Source organism: Diadema antillarum, unplaced genomic scaffold (assembly GCF_040938485.1).
Source record: "Diadema antillarum isolate AM-2024a unplaced genomic scaffold, OU_Dant_1.0 seq00000531_RagTag, whole genome shotgun sequence".
NCBI classification, from domain to species: domain Eukaryota; kingdom Metazoa; phylum Echinodermata; class Echinoidea; order Diadematoida; family Diadematidae; genus Diadema; species Diadema antillarum.
This window is the reverse complement of record NW_027271482.1, coordinates 50238-73424: the sequence shown is the minus strand read 5'-3', so window position 1 is coordinate 73424 and position 23187 is coordinate 50238. Positions and strand designations below refer to the sequence as shown.

General features: G+C 38.8%; 1 protein-coding gene across 1 annotated transcript in view; it reads right to left on the bottom strand.

The window, feature by feature from the left end:
- The window catches only part of LOC139734522 (putative acid phosphatase 5), a 118791-nt gene that overhangs the window by 56214 nt on the left and 39390 nt on the right, over window positions 1-23187 (bottom strand). The window lies entirely within an intron of this gene.

The following is a 23187-nucleotide window of genomic DNA, read 5'->3' as shown; positions in this document are numbered from 1 at the left end:
CACCAAGGCTCCATCTTGTTAAATATGCAACATATCTATAAAAGCAGGGAAGGGTGAAATGGGGAGACCCACACCCAAAACCTGTAGAGCAGCTTTTCATTATCGACATAACCTTTGTCACAGGCATAGATATCTAATGAGTACAAGAACATGTATTTAACATTGGTCCATGCTTTCATAACAAGTCGGCTGCAATAAGGCAAAAGAATGTAACCCAAAATATAATGTTCTGAGAAAAAAGAAAAACAAGTTTGAAAATTTAATTTGTTCTCATTTATTCCTCATTTGAGTAAAACATTTTAAAGAAGCAGACTCTTTAGACATTCATAAAGAATATCTACATGAAATTTCAGCACAAAAGAAACTGTCATTTCAGAGTTATTGCCATGTTTAGAATAGATACAGCATTTTACCAAATCAGAGCACTCTGGGGAAGAATATTTCTAGTTTCTTAGTATCCTTTACACCACATTATCATCCTCACGTAGCAATTTATCAATTTGCCAAAAGGACGTATCCTGGCTTACGGAGCAAAAGCATTCTCCCGCAGAGACACACAATATGCCAAAAGAACGTATCTTGACTTACAGATACGCGTGCTGCAACTCTACCATCAATCTAATTTAGCGAAACGACGTATCCTGACTCAAAGAGCAATAATCTTTTGTCATAATATAGTTTGACCTTTTTGTTACTTCAATGATAAAAGACACATTATTTCCACTTATTCAAAAAATTACACATATAGAGAATATGCAGTCCTTCACGTAGAGTTGAATGCAAAATTATTCATACTCATGAACTTTTTCAGTGTTATTCTTTCTGATTAAGTGAATGATGGAATGATCGTACTTTGGTATGACAGTGAATTTTGGTTTATCTTCATTTGCATAACAATAGACACATTGAGATTTCCATTTTTTTGGATGTTGAAATTATCATTATTATTATTTGTGATCGGTGACAACGGTTTCAGGCAAAAGTCAGAAATTTTGAACGTTATTTTTTTTCATTGAATCACATTGCCCATTTCCTCACCCATTGAGGACGAGTCCCGAGTATACTCGGGCAAGCGTCTATGGAAAATGCGTGTCGTATCATAATCAACCCGTCCTCAACGGGGTAAGCTTTGCATTGGTATAAAATGCTTGTATTCTCTGGTGCCATAGGTGGGCATATAAAGCAAAATATGATGCACTTTTCAATTTGTTAGCCTGACAAAATTGCAAGTAAATGGGTTTTGAAGATTCATCTCTTCATCAAAGACAATATCCGAACGGTGAGAATCACCCATACATATGTTGGTGCCAATCGAGATTAAGCTCCGCCTCTAGCAACCACAGCGCCTTATGATTGGCTCACTGAGAGAGTCAAATTTCACAGGCACCTTCCTCAGAACTCAGCTGAACAATGCGCTTCACTTGGGTTTGTTTACCATTATGTCTTTAAAGATGGCGGATACAATAATTGCACATACTGTCATCCTGCTGTCGTACATGTGTATGGTAGACGCATTAATTAACCAATGGCATCCACACACCATGCCTGTGTGTGTACACGTAACAGGAGCGGGTAGTGCATTTGTATCCACATCTTTACAAATCATGTTTTCATTGTGGTTTATTTGTTTTTTCATTATTGGGTACCCTTTCGAAGGCAGAACATTTGCTATAGCTGGCAAGGGTCACGCTTCTTGTTGTTTTGTATTGTTTTTTAAGCTGTGCATGTGTTGCGCTGAGCAATGTTGTTTATCATATCAAAAAAACAAAATAACACAAGAAACACCACTACTTAGTTTGGTGCAATCTTGATGTTTATTATTTGACTATTGGTTATTTATGACCACTCCTTTCCTTCCTCTGCTGTCCTTTGAGTAAACCTGCCATTATATCTACTACGAGCACATAGTTCTAAGAATATTGTAAGTTTTCTGTTCACACAATAATGCCATTTTGCTGCAATTGACAGGTGAGTTTCCGATGCGCAGATGTGTTTAAACCATGTTCCCCACGTACATCCGTGTATCAAACCAAACGAAGAGCATACACTACACAGCATATCTTTTGTAACAACAATGGAGCATGCATGTGTGGACAAAACATTCCCAAAACGCTGCGAAACATGTCTCCAAAAGCTTATTACCCAAAACTATGTAAATGTTGTGTCACCCTAGCCAATCACATGCGAGATTCCGCGCAGTAGCAACACGGGGCATATTGGCGTGGCATTTGAAATAAGATCGAAACTGATGAGTGTGATCCAATATTGCGTATTTAAAATTCCATTTTCAATAGGAAAAACTTATTCAAATTCATGAATTTCTTCCGTCGAGATGTTTTCATTGCAACTGATTGACAAATTGCCCAACATCGACGTAAATAAGCACTGAATTGATAAGTGTTTTAGTAGTAGCCATGATAAAAAAAAATCATGGACGTACATACTTAAGGGAAGCCCATGATTTTTTGTCATGGCTACTACTAAAACACTGATCAATTCAGTGCTTATTTACGTCGATGTAGGGCAATTTGTCAATCAGTTGCAAGGAAAAACTTAGTTTTATGTCATGAAATTTAGTGTAGACGTAGAAACCATATCAAAGTTTCTATTTCCATAAAAAACAAAATCGACACAAATAATGGTCAAAATCGTTGTACCCCGCCTAAGAGGGAATTTGCTCTCGCGACTTTGAAGGTCACATCTTTTTTATTCATTTTCTTTTTCTATAACAACATTTAGAGACCGGGGGCCCAGAAGATTTATTCAGCTGAAAAGGGTCACACTTTTTGACGGTCTCATCATATTAGGAGGTGGCCAAGGGTCAATAAAATGAGTTGCTTGCAAGTCACATCCTGTACCGTAAGCCTAGGGGCCACAAAAAGGGGCCCCGAAAAATGCATTTATTCAGCCGAAGGGGGTTACGGACAAAATTTGGTGGATATTGTTCCTTTGGGTGTACCGATCATGAAAACAGCAATGCCAGCTATTTTATCTGTACGGGGCCCCAGACAGTAGCGCCAAAGGGTCCCACCCATATGGTGTTATTCAGCTGAAAAGGGTAATGGCTAATTTCTTTTGCAATGGAAGTAGTACCCGTCAGAGATAGCCAAAACACCAATGCCAGCTATTTTATCGTGTACGGGGCCCCAGACAGTAGCCCCAAAGTCCCCCCCCCCCCCCCAATTGATTTTATTCAGCTGAAAAGGGTCACAGCTAATTTCTTTTGCAATGGAAGTAGTACCCATCAGAGATATCCAAAACACTAATACCAGGTATTTTATCCTGTACAGGGCCCCAGACAGTAGCCCCTTAAAGGACAAGTTCACCTTCATAGACATGTGGGTTGAGTGAATGCAGCAACATTAGTAGAACACATCAGTGAGAGTTTGGGGAAAATCGGACAATCCCTTCAAAAGTTATGAGTTTTTAAAATTTCTGCTCAGTCACGGCTGGATGAAAAGACTACTATAGCTTGTGATGTCACGTGTGTACAACGATATAAAGAAAGAATAAAGAAAATTCAACATATTTCCATTTTTCTCGCATAACAAAAGAACACTCGACTTCTCTCTTTCAGAAGGCAGGGGGAATAATATTACCCTTAACATACGTCAGTAACAAGTCCAAGAAATGTGCAATTTATTCAAAAAGTAAAGTTTTGTGAAATTATCCTTTCATTTTCCTTATATCGTTGTACGCATGTGACATCATACACCATAGTAGTCTTCTCATCCAGCAGTGACTGCGCACACACTTTAAAAATTAATAACTTTTGAATGGATTGTCCGATTTTCCTCAAACTTTCACTGATGTGTTCTGCTAATATTGCTGCATTTTCTCAATCCTTATGTATGTGAAGGTGAACTTGTCCTTTAAGTGCCCCCTCCCCCCCCCCCCCCCACACACACACACATTGATTTTATTCAACTGAAAAGAGTAACGGCTAATTTCTTTTGCACGGGAAGTAGTACCCATCAGAGATATCCAAAATATCAAAGCCAGTTATTTTATCCTGTATGGGGCCCAAGACAGTAGCCCCAAAGTGCCCCACCCATATACTGTTAATCAGCTGAAAATGGTCTTGACAAATTCTTTTGCAATGGAAATATTACTGCCTACTGAACAGAGATATCCAAAACACCAAAGCAAGTCATCTTATCCTGTATACGGAGTCCTATAGGCTACAGTAGCAAAATATCAAAGCAATTTGCAAAGGAAGAATACTTCTGTGTAGTGCACAAAAGAGATGACCAAATCACGAAAACCAGTCATTACATCCTGTACTGGGCCCGGTACAGTAGCCATAAAGTGCCCCTCCCCCACATATTATGATATCATTTAGCTGAAAAGAGTCATCGTTGTTTTTCTTCTACAATCGAAGTAGGCCTTAGTATATATCATAGATACCCAAAACACCAAAGCCAGCTAGGTTTTCCAGCCAATTTCGCACTTGTGTCAGTTCATTTGATAGAAGGTTCATTCAATTTTCGAATTCGGAAAATGGGTATTCAAATTGGCTGGTACCCTATGTTCATTCAAATTCGCCTTGACTTGCCGAAAAGGGTATTGATCCTTTGGGTGTACCGATCATGAAAACAGCAATGCCAGCTATTTTATCTGTACGGGGCCCCAGACAGTAGCCCCAAAGGGTCCCACCCACATGGTGTTATTCAGCTGAAAAGGGTCACGGCTAGTTTCTTTTGCAATGGAAGTAGTATCAGTCAGAGATAGCCAAAATACCAATGCCAGCTATTTTATCGTGTATGGGGCCCCAGACAGTAGCCCCAAAGTCCCCCCCCCCCAATTGATTTTATTCAGCTGAAAAGGGTCACAGCTAATTTTTTTTTGCAATGGAAGTAGTACTCATTAGAGATATCCAAAACACCAATGCCAGCTATTTTATCCTGAACGGGGGTCCCAGACAGTAGCCCTTAAGTCCCCCCCCCCCCCACACACACATACATTGACTTCTTTAAACAGCTGAAAAGGGGCACGGCTAATTTCTTTTGCAATGGAAGTAGCACCCATCAGAGATATCCAAAACACCAAAGCCAATTATTTTATCCTGTAGGGGGCCTCAGACAGTAGCCCCTTAAGTGGCCCCCCCCCCCCACACACACACGCACATTGATTTTATTCAACTGAAAGGGGTAACGGCTAATTTCTTTTGCACGGGAAGTAGTACCCATCAGAGATATCCAAAACATCAAAGCCAGTTATCTTATCCTGTACGGGGCCCAAGACAGTAGCCCCAAAGTGCCCCACCCATATACTGTTAATCAGTTGAAAATGGTCTTGACAAATTCTTTTGCGATGGAAATATTACTGCCTACTGAACAGAGATATCCAAAACACCAAAGCAAGTCATTGTATTCTGTATACGGAGTCCTATAGGCTACAGTAGCAAAACATCAAAGCAATTTGCAAAGGAAGAATACTTCTGTATAGTGCACAAAAGAGATGACCAAATCACGAAAACCAGTCATTACATCCTGTACTGGGCCCGGTACAGTAGCCATAAAGTGCCCCCTCCCCCACATATTATGATATCATTTAGCTGAAAAGAGTCATCATTGTTTTTCTTTACAATCGAAGTAAGCCTTAGTATACAGTGTACATCATAGATACCCAAAACACCAAAGCCAGCTAGGTTTTCCCAGCCAATTTCGCACTTTTGTCAGTTCATTTGATAGAAGGTTCATTCAATTTTCAGAACGACTCTCGTTATCCCACAGTCTGTCTTTCAAAATTGTAACTTTTGCATTCAATTTAGCATTTCGATCAATGAAATTCGCACTGTATTGTGGCTTTCGAATTCGGAAAATGGGTATTCAAATTGGCTGGTACCCCTACGTTCATTCAAACTCGCCTTGACTTGCCGAAAAGGGTATTTCAGTCATTCAATTTTGTGAAAGAACTTTGAACTTTGAACTTTATTGTAAAACACACCTTTTGGCCCCAACTGGGCATATAAAGATTTAACATTGTATGAAATACAAAACATGAGTAACAATGAACAGATATAACATATACATATTTACATGACATGTGTATGACATGTGACACGTGTTTGCTTCTCATTCTCTGTTGAGATAGTAGTCCACAACTTGCAGTCAATTACTACAATTACTAGGTAATATTCTAAAAATGGTTCAAAGTAATAGCTACAACTCAAGCTCAAACTTTTAAATTCAAATCACTGAATGCCAACATTATTTTACAAAAATTAACACTGTAATTAAGACTATTTGATTTCCTATTGGCTTAAAAATAAAGTTTACATACACCTGGACTATACATTAAACATTTTCTGTAACTTTATCACCATTACGCCATTTTTTAATAATACAGTAATCTTAACAAATACAATAGAAAAGAATAGTTATCTTAATAACAAGGGGACCACTATCAAGTTGACAGGGGAGGGGTTGTGGTGGGGGAGATGAGTGGAGAGGTATCAGCTATTACTAAAAGCAGTGGGGTGAATCAATGATATACAAAATAATGCGGTTATGGGAAGGCATGGTATTTTCCTTCTCTTTCATACATGTCATTATAGATAGGCCTACGTGTACCAGTACTGCAGATTAACTTCATCTTTTTATTGTCATAACAGCACAATAGATACAGACATATAAAAAAAAACAAAAACATTTGAGGATCATAACCTTGACTTCCTAGAACTGGGCCGACCACCGGTCGGAATGAAGCGCTTGTAATGGCCAGATAACTTGTGGCTACGTGCTTCTTCGGACTCAATAAGCACATTAAAAAAAAAAAAAAAAACGGTTGTCAAAGTATCTTAAACGAATACGAAAACATGAAATGTTATGATGCTTACAAAACAATAACTGCGATGAAAGAACATAAGGAAAGATGTAAACCATGAACATATCTGCTAAACTGACTGCAGAACATGTTAAATTGGATGCCCAGAAATCAATTTGAATGAACGAGCGCAGCATATACGTGATTATGTGACTATATCATTATAGATTTATGAATAAACAGATAGTGAAATGGTGCTTGTCTTACGAATTTCAGTTGAAAAAGTGTTATTTAGAATGAGGTTAGAGGTAATGTGAATGTTCCAAAATGAATTGGAAAATGATGGAGAGATCATAGAATTGAAATACCATGTCTTCTAGGCTAAATATTGCTAAATTGCATGCAGCAATAAGGAATTGGATTGAAAGAGGTGCAAAATTGGTCCGGAAAACCTATGCTGTGCAGGGCACTTGACAGGTATAGCCCCAAGGTATTCCCACCCCATATAAATTAAGAGTTTTTAGGTGAAAAGAGTCATGTATGCCTAATTTCCTTGGCAGTGGAAGTAACAGCTGAGATACCTAATACACCAAACCCATGCAGTTATCTTTATTCTTTAAGGGGCCCCCAGCCAGTAGCTGGAAAGTCCTCCCGTATTATTTTATTTCAAGTGAAAAGAATCATGGCTATAATTTCTTTTGCAATGGAAGTAGTACACGAGGTACCACAACACCGAAACCAGTTATAGCTGTACCGGGTCCCACACAGTATTCCTGAAGTGCCCCCACATGACTGATTTTATTTGACTATAAAGCTCCCATTCCACTATCATGATCTGCATCCCGATCTATTCAATCTGTCAGATGGGGAGATAGCGGCAAAAGTGTACAGGGATCGGGAACATTGTAGCAGCAGCATTTGGGTGACGGGGTTGGATTGGGCAATTTTACAGATCGGGAAGAAATTTTGAACCTGTTCAAAATTTCTTCCCCATCTCCCCATCAAGATTGACCTATTTTGAATCGTAGTTTAAACGGGGAGAGCGTAGTGACATGTAAATACCGCGGGATGAGCGCAACAATTCCCGGTTTTTCTGAGCGTATCACAGTGGCACAAGAACGGGAAGTAAACTAGACACTGACGTGGTACCGCTGCTGCGCCGCTTTCTTGATCAAAGCACGACCTTCCCACTTTAACGACGCTCTCACTAAGTTCTCTACTCTCATATAAAATCAAGGCCTGTTCCTACGACACTCTTGGTACGCTTCATTCCCACTTTGATTACGCTGTTGGCCACTTTAGCTACGCTGTTCCTACGCTTTCCCAGACTCAATTACGCACATCTTCCGCTCTCACCACTCAAATCGGATGTAGTCGATACGCTAGAAAATGTCTGCCAGAAGGAGATCAAAAATATCGAGAAGCAAAACTGAAAATGAAAAGGAGGACGTTGTCGTCGCGAGAATGAAGACGAAGGAGCGCATATTTAAGAAGAAGAAGAAGAAGAAGAAGAAGAGATGAAGACAAAGAAGAGAAGAAAGCAGCAAAGCAGCTACCCACATGGCGAAGAAAGAGGGACTGCACGTGATTAGATGGTAACATGAGGAAGAAGAAAAGGACATGGAAAAATTTTGAAGAATATGAAATCCTCTACAACAGGAAGAAGAGGGACTATAAAAGTAAGGACATCAAGAAAAAAGCCTTTTGGAAAGATCACTACATCTTTGATTAATAATGAATTGCAGCAGAAGAACCATGAGTTGATGAGCCTCTCCAATGTCGACAGTATATCTCTTTAGTTCTGCGTGCTAACAAGTTGACTGACCGAGTTGGCAGCCGAATCGGGGTACATCGAGGCATGCACATCGAGTACTTTTTAGCTTTCTGGAAGGGGGAATAGCGTGATAAGATTGCATAGATCATTCAGAACATATTCAGCGTGCTTGGATAGGATAACATCGGCAACATCGCACTGACAGCATAGTTGCATCGTTCTAAAGTGAAACTGCAGCGACAGAGATTGCAACGTCTCATTCCCGATCATTGTAGTAAGAGCATAGCAAGCACGACGTCGTGCTAGTCGTAAATACATCATTCTTGGAGTGTTCAAACATCGTACTGTGTCCAGATCGACTCATGCTTTACCCGACCCTTCCCGATCTGAGAAAATTGTCAAATCGTGGCGAGAACAGCATAGAGGAACAGGGACTTTAGAGACAATCATCATTGCTGACCTTATTTTTGCAGTAATACGCGAAAAAGCTAAGCCCTTTTGTCCTGTGCAGGGCCCTAAACAGTAGCCCTGAATGACCCCTAAATCCCAGAGCTGATATATACCTCAAGAATGACATGAAAGGAATAACTTTATATTAAACGATTTTTTACTGTGAGAAACAAATGTGATGTGTTGATGACAATACGATTTCCATTTGACAGTAGCCTCAAGGAACTCAGAAAATCTATAAAAGTGCCTTTTGATACGTATGTGAGGATTTGGTGGATGAGATGATGACACTCCACTCCCCATACTTTCTACCTGTCAAGTGTAAACTTATGAATTTCTGTCATTATCCATGAAATCTCATTTTTGTTATCATTATCATTTATTATATTACATTCATAATTGTGGTGATTCTAGGTGCACATCGCTGGTTGCCAGGGGAGAAAAAGGCATATTTAATAACCTAGACTTGAGACCTTCCTCCCTGACCAGTGCATTCACCCAGAATCAGCTATATCAACGTAACACAGTTACAAACAATATAGAATAATAATATCATTCCACAAAAATATGCACGAAATCCAAATATAAATAAATACTTGTAAATGAAACTGAGCCATCACTTAATGTGACCAATACCCCCATCCAATTGTAATCCTGATGATGTTAGCTCCTTCAACAAAACTGATGATTTAATACTTTCTGTAAAGGTAAACATTCTTTATAAGAATTATGATACATTATCTTTAATTATAGATATGAGATTCACGAACTGTGTCTGAAATAGTTGCTTAATACGACGACCTATGATCTAGAATTTTACAAATGAAAGCCTGTAAGCACATGAAGAAATGTGAACTTCAAAATGATCATTGTAGAAGTGACAGGTCCGAACTGGACTAGATTGTTTTTGATATCATCTCAGTAGCCTTGAGGGTAAATAGGGAAATTGACTTCTTATGCCCTGGAAAGAACACAGGAAAGAAACATCGCAAGCATGAAAGTAATTCAATCTACAAAATTTATCAGCTGGATATAGTCTAAGAAATCAAGAAATCAATCATGACTCCATTTTAAAAATCATAGGAAACACTTCTGGGCTACTTATTGGGACCCCGTACAGGATGAAATAGCTAGCTTTGGTGTTTTTGGGTATCTTCGTTGTGTTCTACTTCAATTGCAAAAGAAATTGGCCATGACTCTTTTTACGACTCATGTAGGGCAATTCTGGGATACTGTCTGTGGCCAAATGTTGAAAGAAATAACTGGCTTACATGTTCTGCATATCTCAGTTGTGTACCACTTCCATCACAAAAGAAAATAGTCATGACATTTTGCTAAAACCATTTGGGGCACTTCTGGGCTACTGTCTCGAGACCAGGACAGGATAAAATAACCGGCTTTGGTGTTTCGTGTATCTCAGCTGTTGTGTACTAATTTCATTGCAAAAGAAATTAGCCATGATGATGATGATGATGATGATGATGATCATTGTTATTATTATCATTTTTATTATCATTATTATTATTATTATTATTATTATTATTATTATTATTATCATTATTATCATTATCATTATTATTATTATCATTATTATTATTATTATTAGTATTACTATTATTATTTTAGGTGAATAAAACCAGAAGGAGGGGGAACACTTCAGCGCTACTATGTAGGATTACATAACTGGCTTTGGTGTTCCTGGTATCCCTGTTGAGTACTATTTCCATTGCAATAAAATTAGCCAAAGTTACTCTTAAAGATGAATACTAGTGAACCATATGGGTTGAGCACCTTTGGGCAACTGTCTTTGGCCCCGTAGAACCTAAAAATACCGGCTTTAGTATGTAGGGTATCACTCTTGTTTACAACTTTCATTGCAAAAGAAACTAGCCATGAATCTCCTTAAAAATCATATGGGGGTACTTCTTGTCTACTGTCTGGGGCGCCATATGCAGCATGTAGGCCTACAGGATAAAATGGCTGACTTTGGTGTTATGGGCATTTCTGTTGTGTACTTCATCTTTGAAAAAGGAATTAGTAATAACTCTTTCCAGTTAATTGAGAAAAAAATCATATGGCATGGGGGCACTTAATCGTGAGCTACTCTATAAAGGGCCTTGTACAGGATAGAATAACTGGCCTTGACGTTTGGTGTATCTCAGCTGTACTAAATCAATTGCCTAAAAAGAAATAATCATGACCCTTTTCAGCTGAACAAAATCATATGAGATGGCATTTCTGGGCTACTGTGGGTCTCCGTAAAGGACAAAATAACTGGCATTTGTGCTTTGGGTATCTTTGTTGATTACTCCTTCCTTTGTAAACAAAGAAAGTAGCCATGAAGCTTTTCAGCTGAAAAAACCCCCAACAAAACACCTTATGGATGGGGCACATTGGGGCTATACCGCCTGGGGCCCTGTGCAGCATAATACAACTCGCTTTGGTGCTGTGGTTGTCACTTTTGTGTACTACGTCCATTGCAAAATAATTAGCCGTATATCAGGATGATAACTGGCTTTGGTGTTTTGGGTATCTTGTTGTGTATTTGTTCCACTGCAAATTAACCACGACTCCTTTTCAGCTGAATAAAATCAATGTGTGTGCGTGTGTGTGTGTGTGTGTGGGGGGGGGGGGGGACTTTGGGGCTACTGTGTGGGGCCCCGAACAGGATAAAATAACTGGCTTTGGTGTTTTGGATATCTCTGATGGGTACTACTTCCATTGCAAAAGAAATTAGCCGTGACCCTTTTCAGCTGAATAAAATCAAATGTGTGTGTGTGTGTGTGGGGGGGGGGGGGGGCACTTAAGGGCTACTGTCTGGGGCCCCATACAGGATAAAATAGCTGGGGCTATACTGTCTGGGGTCCCGTGCAGCAAAATACAACTCTCTTTGGTGCTGTGGTTATCACTTTTGCGTACTACGTCCATTGCAAAAGAAATTAGCCGTATATCAGGATAAACCAGATATCTGGCTTTGGTGTTTTAGATATCTCTGATGTGTACTACTTCCATTGCAAAAAAAAATCAGCCGTGACCCTTTTCAGCTGAATAGCACACCATATGGGTGGGGCCCTTTGGGGCTACTGTCTGGGGCCCCATCAGGGTAATTTAGCTGGCATTGCTGTTTTTATGATAGGTACACCCAAAGGAACAATATCCACCAACTTTTGTCCGTGAACCCCTTCGGCTGAATAAACACAGGATTACAAACGAATCCCCAAGCAACCATGGGTTTCCAAAACACTCTTACGCTCAATAAATCGCAAGAGTACTTTATATGTTAATCTTATCAAAAACCGTGATGAAACCTCTCGAATGAAATATATTTCATACAAAAATATTCTTACCAATACACTCAGATTAGCTAAAAAGAAATGTTTTGCAGACCAATTAAGTCAATTCAAATGTGATATCACGAACACTTGGAAAGTAATAAATACCATTTTGAATAGAGGGAAGGCTGTAAATCCCATTTCTAAAGTTCAAGTTGATAATACTATCATTGAGGACAAGTCTGAAATTGCCAAGATTTTTAACTCATACTTTTCAAAGATAGGTTCAAACTTAGCACAAACTATTACTCCAAGTGATAAATCATTTTACGAATTTCTTTCCTCACCAAATGACCACTAATTTTTTTTCAAGCCAATTGACAGGCAAGAATTAATCAAAATTGTACTTCAGCTCAAAGCAAACAAAGCCCCTGGCTATGATGACAGTGGCAATGTCCTTATCAAATGCATTATACATTGTATAGCAGACCCTTTATTGTTTTTATATAACCTTTCACTACAATCTGGTCAAGTACCATCTAAAATGAAACTCGCAAAGGTGACTCCAATATTCAAGAAAGGAGACAAATTATGTATCAGCAACTATCGCCCAATATCTTTGTTAACTTCGTTATCAAAAATCTTAGAGAAAATTGTTCATTCAAGGACAACTACCTTCCTTGAATCTCACAACATCATATCTGACTCCCAATTTGGCTTTAGAGAAAAACATAACACAACTCATGCCATTCTAAGTTTAATAAATACCATATCAGCTTCAATCGAAAAATCCTGTCATACTATCGGTCTGTTCTTAGATTTTTCTAAAGCATTTGATACTATAAATCACGACATTCTGTTATACAAACTTGCGCACTATGGTAAGGCTCTGGAATGGTTTGAAAGTTATCTTTCTGGAAGAAATCAATTTGTTACCGTTGATGGATATAATTTGTCTATGGCACCAATCACGAGTGGAGTTCCCCAAGGAAGCCTTCTTGGTCCACTGTTATTCTCTATTTATGTAAATGACATTCGATGTTCTTCGAGTGTTCTCTCTTTTATCCTTTTTGCTGATGATTCAAACTTATTCTATACTCACAGTGATCCTAATAAGTTAGTAGAAGTTTTAAATGTAGAACTTACACATGTAACAAATTGGATAAAAGCAAATAAATTATCTTTAAATAAACAAAAAACCAATTACATGTTATTCAGTAACTCTGTTAAACAACTTCCTGACCAAGTGATATTTGATAATTCTGTCATTAAAGAAGTCAAGACTACAAAATTTCTCGGTATTACTATTGACAATAAGCTAACTTGGAATTGTCATATTGATAATATTTGTAAGATAGTTTCAAGAAATATTGGCATCATTAATCACGTGAAACGGATTCTTCCCAAGTCAGTGCTTCTTATGTTATATTCAACTCTTATTTTTCCTTACCTTAATTATGGCGTAATGGCATGGGGAAATGCAATACAAACTAAAATGGACAGAGTGCTTCTCTTGCAGAAAAGAGCGATGCGTTTGATATGCAATACTGCTAATAGATCACACACTGATGTCTTGTTTAACCCTAATGAGGCTGGGCTTTTTTGGCTATGCTATATCTGGGGGGGGGGGGCGGATTCCGCCCCCCCTTCAGATCTCGCCTATGGAACGCGTGATCGCGCCGAAAATCGGCACACGCAACGCCCGCGACGTATACTATCAAAATGTATGGTTGCTTTCTCCGAAAAATATTTCTTATATTTTATATTAATTAATTATTGTAATTTATGCATAAAATCAGTTTTGGGCTCTAAATCACTTATTAATGCTCTAATTAAGCTAATTTCTTTTTTAAAATGTTTCTTGTATCATTCTCCTGAGACATAGGATAAAAAGAAATTTGTATTGAAATTAATTTCTTATGTATTTGATTGTTTTTTGAATTTCTTATGTATTTCTTTGGTTTTCGACCTTTTGTTTTTGTTTGTTTTTTGGCCAAAATTTGTCACAGACATTTTTCGAAGCTTTATTATGCTAAAATATATTAATTTCGTCCATTCTAAGTCAAGATATGAATTTTTATGTGAATTAATTGAAAAAACACAATTTGCATTGGATTTGTACACAAAATCATGTTTTGGAGCAATTTTGGGGTTGACCAATTTTTTTCGAACGGGCGTCGCGTCAAGACGGTACGCGCGGGCGCAACAATTTTGGTCTCAAAAGTTGCGCGATACTTGAAAGAAAAAAGTAATGAAACATCGCGGCGGGAGCTTATCGCGCTGCGAAGATATTGTGCGAAACGTTGAGGGGGGCGGATTCCGCCCCCCCCAGCCTGATTAGGGTTAAAGAAAACCGTATTCTTAAGATTACTGATTTATATTGTCTTCAGCTGGGTTGTTTTATGTACAATGTAGAAATTAACGCTACCCCTGCTGTATTTAAGGAAATGTTTCGAAAAAATAATGTTATACATAAGTACTCAACAAGGTATGCGAATGATTATCATCTTCCTAAAAATAGAACTAGTTTTGGTAACAGAAATTTTATATTTACTGGTCCTAAGCTTTGGAATTCCTTTGATCGTTCACTAAAACAAGCTCAGAGCTTGAATAGCTTTAAGTATAAGCTCAAAAATGTGTTTCTTGATAAGTATTAATAAACAGTTTTATGGTAATAAAACGTATGTATATTTCAATCAATGTTTTCTAGAAGTACTTTCATGAAGTATACTCGGAAGGTTATCTTCTGTTTCATTCATTATTCTTATGGTATACTGTATATAATGTACACTGTAAACACTTTATACATAAACTTGTGCTTTGTAACATATACATGACTTGTTGTATATCCACAGTACGGTTCATGTGCCCTTGTAAATAGTGTATATATGGTGTTTTTGTTATTTCACTCAGCTTTATCTTTGATATCATTTTGTCTATAATCTGTAGGGGGACTACATTTAACAAGCAGTGCTTCTAAGTAGTCCCCTCCACATTTGTATATGGTGTTATTCTATCTTAGAATATCACTATATTTTGTATATACATGTAATATACTCTGTATAGTTTTGATATAATGTCCACTATGTGTTATACCCTGTATATTTTATCATATAATGTCCACTATGTGGAATATGAATAAATTTCATTTCAATTTCAATTTCAATTTCAATTTCAATTTCAATTACGGTACAGGATGTGACTTGCCAGCTACTCATTTTATTGACCCTTGGCCACATCCTAATATGATAAGACAATCAAAAAGTGTGGCCTTTTCAGCTGAATAAATCTTCTGGGCCCCCGGTCTATTACACAATGCATGTGCGAAACACATGTGAACCCCTCCAAATTCACATTACTATGATCTGTGCTGGCTTCTTCTCATGACATGTATAGCTCTCCATGGTTTGGCCCCCATTTATCTCACTCAACTAATTACATTGAAATCAACAATTATAGTCACAAGGTCTGTTTTCACTGGGCAGGTAAAGCCCCTGTTCCACTATCACGATCTGGACCCCAATCTGTCCCGATCTAGCAGATCGGGAGAGAGCGGCAAAAGTGTACGGGGATCGGAAGCATCGTAGCAGCAGCGTGTGGAGATCGGGGCTGGAGTGGGCATTTTTTCAGATCGGGAAGAAATTTTGAACAGTTCTTCCTGATCTCCCCGATCAAAATTGACCTATTTTTAATCGTACAGCAAGCTGGGAGAGCGTAGTGACAGCATAAACGCAGCGGGGAGAGTGTAGTGACAGTGTAAACACAGCGGGATGAGCATAACAAGGTCTTTCTGAGCGTAGTAACATCGGTACAAGAACGGGAAGAAAACTTACACAAAAATGTCTGCCAGAAGAAGATCAAGGAGATCAAGAGGCAGAACTGTTGAGGAGGATGAGGGCATTCTCGCTACACCTGTCAGGGCAGAACATGAAGAAGAAGGAGCTCAAATTTCCGAAGAAGGAGAAGAGATGAAGAAAAAGAAGAGAAGAACGCAGCACAGCAGCTACCCAAAAGGCGAAGAAAGAGAGACTGCACGTGATGCTTAAAGAGAAGGAAGAGGACATAGCAGAATTTTGAAGAATATGAATTCATCTACAACTGGAGGAAGACGGACTATAAAAGCAAGGACATCAACAAACAAGAGACCCGCGGGTCTAGCGCTCACCTGAGTATCGCAAGTTCACCTTTCACGCAGTCACTAATCTAAATTATTCACGGCTCTACCAAAATTTGACCAGGCATTCTCAAGTAGAAGATGAAACTGTACAATAAGGGCCCAAATTTTTTAAGATTCCTTAATTTGGGGGGGGGGGGGATGGGGCCCCCTGGGGCCCTCTGGGTGGGGCATGGTGCCCATTTTTATAAATTGAGATCCTGACCCCCTAGGGATGCTACCTGCCAAGTTTGATGAAAATACATCATGAGGTTTTCAGGACAAAGATGAAAATGTACAATTCAGGTCCCCATTTGGACCTTCCCAACCAACCCCCCCCCCCCTGCCCCCAAGAGGGGCACCCCTTGATCTCCTATGAACAAACTTGAAAATACAGTCATTAATGTACTCACTCATAGTATTATCTTACCTCTATAACTTCTGATTCTAGAGAAGATTTTTAAAGATTCCTTCATTTTGGGGGTTTGGGGCCCCCCTGGGGGCCCCCTGGGTGGGGAATGGTGCCCATTTTAAGAAATTGAAATCCTAACTCCCTAGGGATGCTACCTGCCAAGTTTGGTGAAAATGGGTCATGGGGTTCTCAAGAAGAAGATAAAAATGTACAATTTAGGCCCCATTAGGACCCCTCCTCACCCCCCTCCCCTGGGTCCCAAGGGGGGCACCCCTGATTCTGCCATGAACAAACTTGAAACTACAGTTATCAATGTACAAACTCATAGTATTAACTTAGCTCTATCACTTCTGGTTCTGGAGAAGAAGATTTTTACAGATTCCTTAAGTTTGGGGCGTTTGGGCCCCCTGGGGGCCCCCTGGGTGGGGCATGGTGCCCATTTTAACAAATTGAGTTCCTAACCCCCTAGGGATGCTACCTGCCAAGTTTGGTGAAAATGGGTAATGGGGTTCTCAAGAAGAAGATGAAAATGTACAATTTAGGCCCCATTAGAACCCCTCCCCACCCCCCTCCCCTGGGTCCCAAGGGGGGCACCCCTAATTTTGCCATGAACAAACTTGAAACTACAGTCATCAATGTACTAACTCATAGTATTAACTTAGCTCTATCACTTCTGGTTCTAGAGAAGAAGATTTTTACAGATTCCTTAATTTTGGGGGGTTTGGGCCCCCCTGGGGGCCCCCTGGGTGGGGCATGGTGCCCATTTTAACAAACTGAGTTCCTAACCCCCTAGGGATGCTACCTGCCAAGTTTGATGAAAATCGGTCTTGGGGTTTTCAAGAAGAAGATGAAAATGTAAAAAGTTTACGCACGACGCACGACGGACGACGGACGACGGACGACGGACGACGGACGACGGACGACGCACGACGGACGCCGGACGAAGGGCGATCGCAATAGCTCACTTGAGCCTTTGGCTCAGGTGAGCTAAAAAAAAGCCTTGGAAAAATCAGCACGTCTTTGTTTATAACAATGCAATGCTGCAAAAGATCCGTGAGTTAAGGAGCCTTTTCGAGGTCCACAGTATATTTCTTCAGTTCTGCATGCTAGACTGACTGCAGATCGACAGTCGAATCGGGGTACATCGGGGCACATCGCGCACTTTTCAGCTCTCTGAATGGGGTGACAGCGTGATAAGATCGCATAGATCGTTCAGAGCGTAGATACAGCATGCATCGATCGGAAAACATCGGCAACATTGCACTGACAGCGTACCTACATCGTTCTAAAGCATAGCTGCAGCGGCAGAGATCGTAATGTCTCATTCCCGATCATCGTAGTAAGAGCGTAGCAAGCACGTGGTAGTCGTAACTGCTGCGTACTTAGAGTGTTCTAACATCGTACTGTGCCCAGATCGGCTCAGGTTTTACCCGATCCTTCCCAATCTGAGAAAACTGTCAAATCGTAGCGAGAACAGCATAGTGGAACAGGGGCTTAAGTGCTTTGTGAGAGATGCAAATATTTTAAACAAAAGGCAAAGTCCAACACTCACAAAAGTTTTTCTCCAAATGTGTCCCAACGATAGATCTAAAAATCATTCTTACGCAATCTATGGGTAGTTTTCACGACATTGCATGTATGTCATTGATGGAACATTGCTGAACTACGTATGGCCAGTCACATACGCCAAGAACACGTACCTTAAAGGGATGGTACAGTATTGGTGGAGCTGAGGATTTGGCTTTTAACTTTTTGCCAGATACCAAGAAACCACTTATGATATGGTACAGAGCACGCCATTCTAAGAGGAATTCAAAGTTTATTTGATGAAAATTGGTTTTGGTATGGCTGAGACATCCAAACACAAAGTAAAACAAAATGATCATAATAAGATGTGGGTCCCACACTTTATTAGTATTGCTCTGTTTTGAGTATCTCAGCCATTTCATAACCAATTTTCATCAAATAAACATTGAATTCCTCTTGGAATTACATGCTCTTTCATATTTCATAAGAGGTTTCTCATTATCTCACCCAAAAATGTTAAAAACCTGAAGTTAGGTCTCAACCAAAACTATACGAGCCCTTTAAAGTGAACAGTGCAAATTTTTAAATAATCCATAACCACGGAAAATTTATAGCTGTCTTGAGTTGAAGTCAAACATTCTCTTTTCTCTCTGTTGTTGGTTTGTGCACTCAAGCTTGTTGTGTGCATGTGTGCCAACTTCTTTTCTGAGGACCTACGCTCACAAACATCTCGTTTCCGGAAGGTTCCCCACACATTATCTAATTTTCAAATATACAATTTATTCTAGAGTCATTTTAATTGTATTCTGTGTCTACTAGCTTTAACACTTTTAACCGGAGGGCCAAACCCCCAAAACTCGCTTACTTAACGAGTGAGTTCCACTCAGTTTGTAACAAACTAAGTAGACCATGCTTATTTTCAAGTTTTTGTTGTAACAAACAACATTCCACTGGTCTACCTCAACAAATTTGTTGCGAAAGCCTCCAAATCCAAGATGGCGTCCAGGATGGCCGCCATATTTACTGAATTTTATTATCTGAAAGATAGAATTTGATAGAAACATCAGATTTCAACAAATGTGATGTCATATGAAAGAGAATTAAATTTTCTACAAGTTGATACCATTTTTGTGGGTTATTGTGATAACTGGATTGAGATTTTAAGGAAAAAACACTCATATTTTGATATTTTTCTGAAAAAAGGAAAATCATGAAAATGCTTGATTCAGCATAAATCAGAGAAAGACTGAAGGATTATCTTGAAACGTTTCAAGAATTTTGCTTGACATATAATTAATATTTGGAGAAAATTAGGGGTCAGTACCATTTTTGGTTCAGGAGTTATAATGTCTCAAACTTGAAAACTCATTATGTAAAAATGGCCACTTTAGTTGTGACAAGACCTTGTTGGTCGTAAAAGGAGTCTGCGCATACCAAGACTACTATAACCACCACTGGCACTGACGCTCATAGCAGTGCCAGTGATGCGTGTAGTAGTCTTGGCAAACGCAGACTTTTTCTCTGACAAACAAAGAGTTTGCGCTTGCAAACTAACTTTTCATACCAAGTGGTAGCTCAGGTGACGCTTATCGCTATTATTTCAAAGTAGGTTGTTCTGAAGCAGATGAGATGAAGCAAAAAATATCTTTCAAATAGAGGTAGAAGCTTGAAACAACCTTGCTATAGAAAGTTTAAAACAAAATTTGGATCAACAGCACTCAAAAAATTCAAGATTGCAGGCCATCAAAGCTGACATAGTGTATAGCGCCAAAGTAAATGTATTATTTCGATTTTGATACAATTTTGTCTGTTTTGCTGTCTATTTATATGGTTTTTATATATTCTGAACATTGTAATGCTACTTCAAACCATCTTAGGGTTTTATGTAGACATTTTTCGGAATGCACCATGAATATTTCTCTAAAAAGTGAAAAAAAAATCAAATTCTAAAATTTTTTATGAAAACCATGTAGAAATTAACACCTTTCCCATATAATCAATATTTGGAAAAAATTAGAGGTCAGTATTGTATTTGGTTCAGGAGTTATAATGTCTCAAACTTGAAATCCCATTTTACATAATATCATGTATTCTTTTACACGAATCTGTTCCCAAAGACGTCACAGAGGGTCAAATCCAAGATCGTGCTTACTTTTCGAGTTCCACTCTCTCTATAAGCAAGACCACACATAATATTAAACATACTAAGCAATGTTCCATAACTACACCTCAGTGTATTTGTTGCAAAAACCTCCAAAGTACAGATGCGGTCCAAAAGGGCCATTTTTATTGAATATAACATTTCAAATATAAAGTTTGATAGAGACATTGGATTGCAACAAATTTGATGTCATACAAAGGAGAGTAAAACTTCCTAAAAGTTGACGCCACTTTAGCTGTGTATTGTGATAAATGGGGGGGGGGGGGGTGTTTGCTTCTTTTTTTTTGAGGGGGGGGGGAAGGGAATCCATATTTCATATTGTTTTGAAAAAAGGAAGAAATGTAAAAATGCATGATTTAGTATTTATCAAAGAAGAACTGAAGAATTATTTTGAAACCTGCCATTGAGATTGAGATTTACTGAGATTGAGACATAATTCATATTTATGGAATTACAGGAAATATCACACACTGTTGACAAGTTAACATCTAAAACTTGAAAAAATTATATTTATGCATTACAAATTTTGCATACAATGTGTTTACATGGTCACAGGTAATACTGTAATGGTTTAGTGACTTGCAAGTGCCTGCAAACTAACTTTTCATGCCAAGTGGTAGGTGATGCTGGTCGCTATTACGGTAGCATTTCATAGTAGATTGTTCTGAGGCAGATAAGATTGAACAGAAAGTATTTTCCAAAAAGAGATAGGAGCTTGGAATTTTGCACAAATTTTGCCAATGTGTCATATTTAGCGACAAAAATAGTATCCACACAAAATTTAAGATGACAGTAATTAATCGAGGTTGTCCTTCAAGGCATTATTTACCATTAGTGCATGTAAAACAAAAACCCAGCTTTAGTTAATTCCTTGAACTAGTTCTAAATTGTGAGTTAGGGATAGAACAACTAATGAACAAACTTAACCCGTTCCTTCCGCAATTCTCTGAGTGCCTTTTTATGCCCTCAAATGAGATTCTTTTTGCCCGTCGCCAAAGGGGCAGACAGGTTGGTAATCCACCTGTGTGAAGGCAGTCAAGCGGTTCATTGTGTCCCCCTTTCCACGGTCAACTACATGTGCCAGTGAACAATGGAAATATCGATCGGGTGCGAGGTATGAATAGAGCGTGCGCTGATGAGCTCTCAGAATCTTTTGTTCTACACAAAACCAGGTACCTGAATGAGGTGACTGGGGTCAGCGAACCCGCATTTCTAACTGATCTCAGCCTTGATCGCTATATGTACATGTTCGTACGAGTTTACAGCAGAACAAGCAAAAAACTAAATCACGAAAAGGTACATAATACTGGAAAACACGCATTTTCCAAACAGAAGGAGAACAAATCCTGATAGAGTGAACTCTGATCTATTTAACAAATCCACTTTTCTGAGCATTTTAACACAAAGAAACATGAATTTAGGCCACTGAAACAGGCACCCTTGTCTTCATTTTGGGAACCTGGTAAACCAGGTTCCCGTATATCAGTTGCTCCCACGGGAACCTGGTAAACCAGGTTCCCATAAGGAACGGGTTAAATCAGTATAATTAATACTAAATATTGTTAAATATACAAAATAGATCTGACAAGAATTTTTTTTTATACTAAGCTGTCAACAGTTATCATGGTTATGGTTTCTTGAAAAGAAAGGGTGATATCTCCGTATGTTTTAGGCTTTATTACAATTTTTTTATATAGTAGAATGTTTTGTGATACAACTAACCTGCACATATAAATCGAATGTGATATCTCTCCCAATGGTAAACAATACCTTTAGTGTGTTGCGTCAAAGTTAAATCTCAACTTACAATTTGATATTTTTTAAAATCTTCTTATATTGTTGTCTATCATACTTTTCTATGTGTACATCCGAACGATATTGTACTAGTGTAAACCATATTGAGGGTCTTTTTTGTGTGTGTGTGGGGGGGGGGGGGGTGGAGCTCATTCCAGTGTTTGGGTAAGGCCCGATCTTTGATAAAAAACAAATGCTGCTGTATCAAAGATATGCTTTTTTACTTGTATGTTACTCTGCTGTTGTAGAAACGTGAATGATGATGGTATATGTGTAATAATGTCTGATCCGTAGATGTCCTTGAAACTTGTTGTCCCTCACACAAGAACGTTATGTTACAAATCATCATTCTTCCCAGATGACATCCGATTGTGGAACAGCCTTCCTCTGGATGCTGTCAACTGCACCTCTCTAGATCTATTCAAAAAGAGGGTGCAGGACATACAACTGCGTTAACAACCAGGGGTGTTTTTAGCTGCACATAGTGACGTTGTAGACATTTTAATGACACTGTATATGCCTGCACCACACCTGCCCACACACTAGTACGCTGATACACATTTTGTGGACTGTACTACACGGAAGAAGAAGAAGAAGCCCTTCTGATCAGAGACCCCCCCCCCCCCCCCCCCCCCCCCCACGAAAAAATCGGACATGGCGGCAATTTCTCAAATTTGCTCTTAAATGTGTTGTGCGAAATTACTTTTCAGTATATTGTTCGAATAAAACTGTTCAAATTGATTATGTATATTCACATTTACAAATAAGCATGCTGAAACTGTATTTACTGTTAATAGATTTTTCTTACATTGTTTTAGGCTGATTTCATGTGAGTTATAGTGTCACAATTGATCTGAACTTATGCCATTGGTAGAT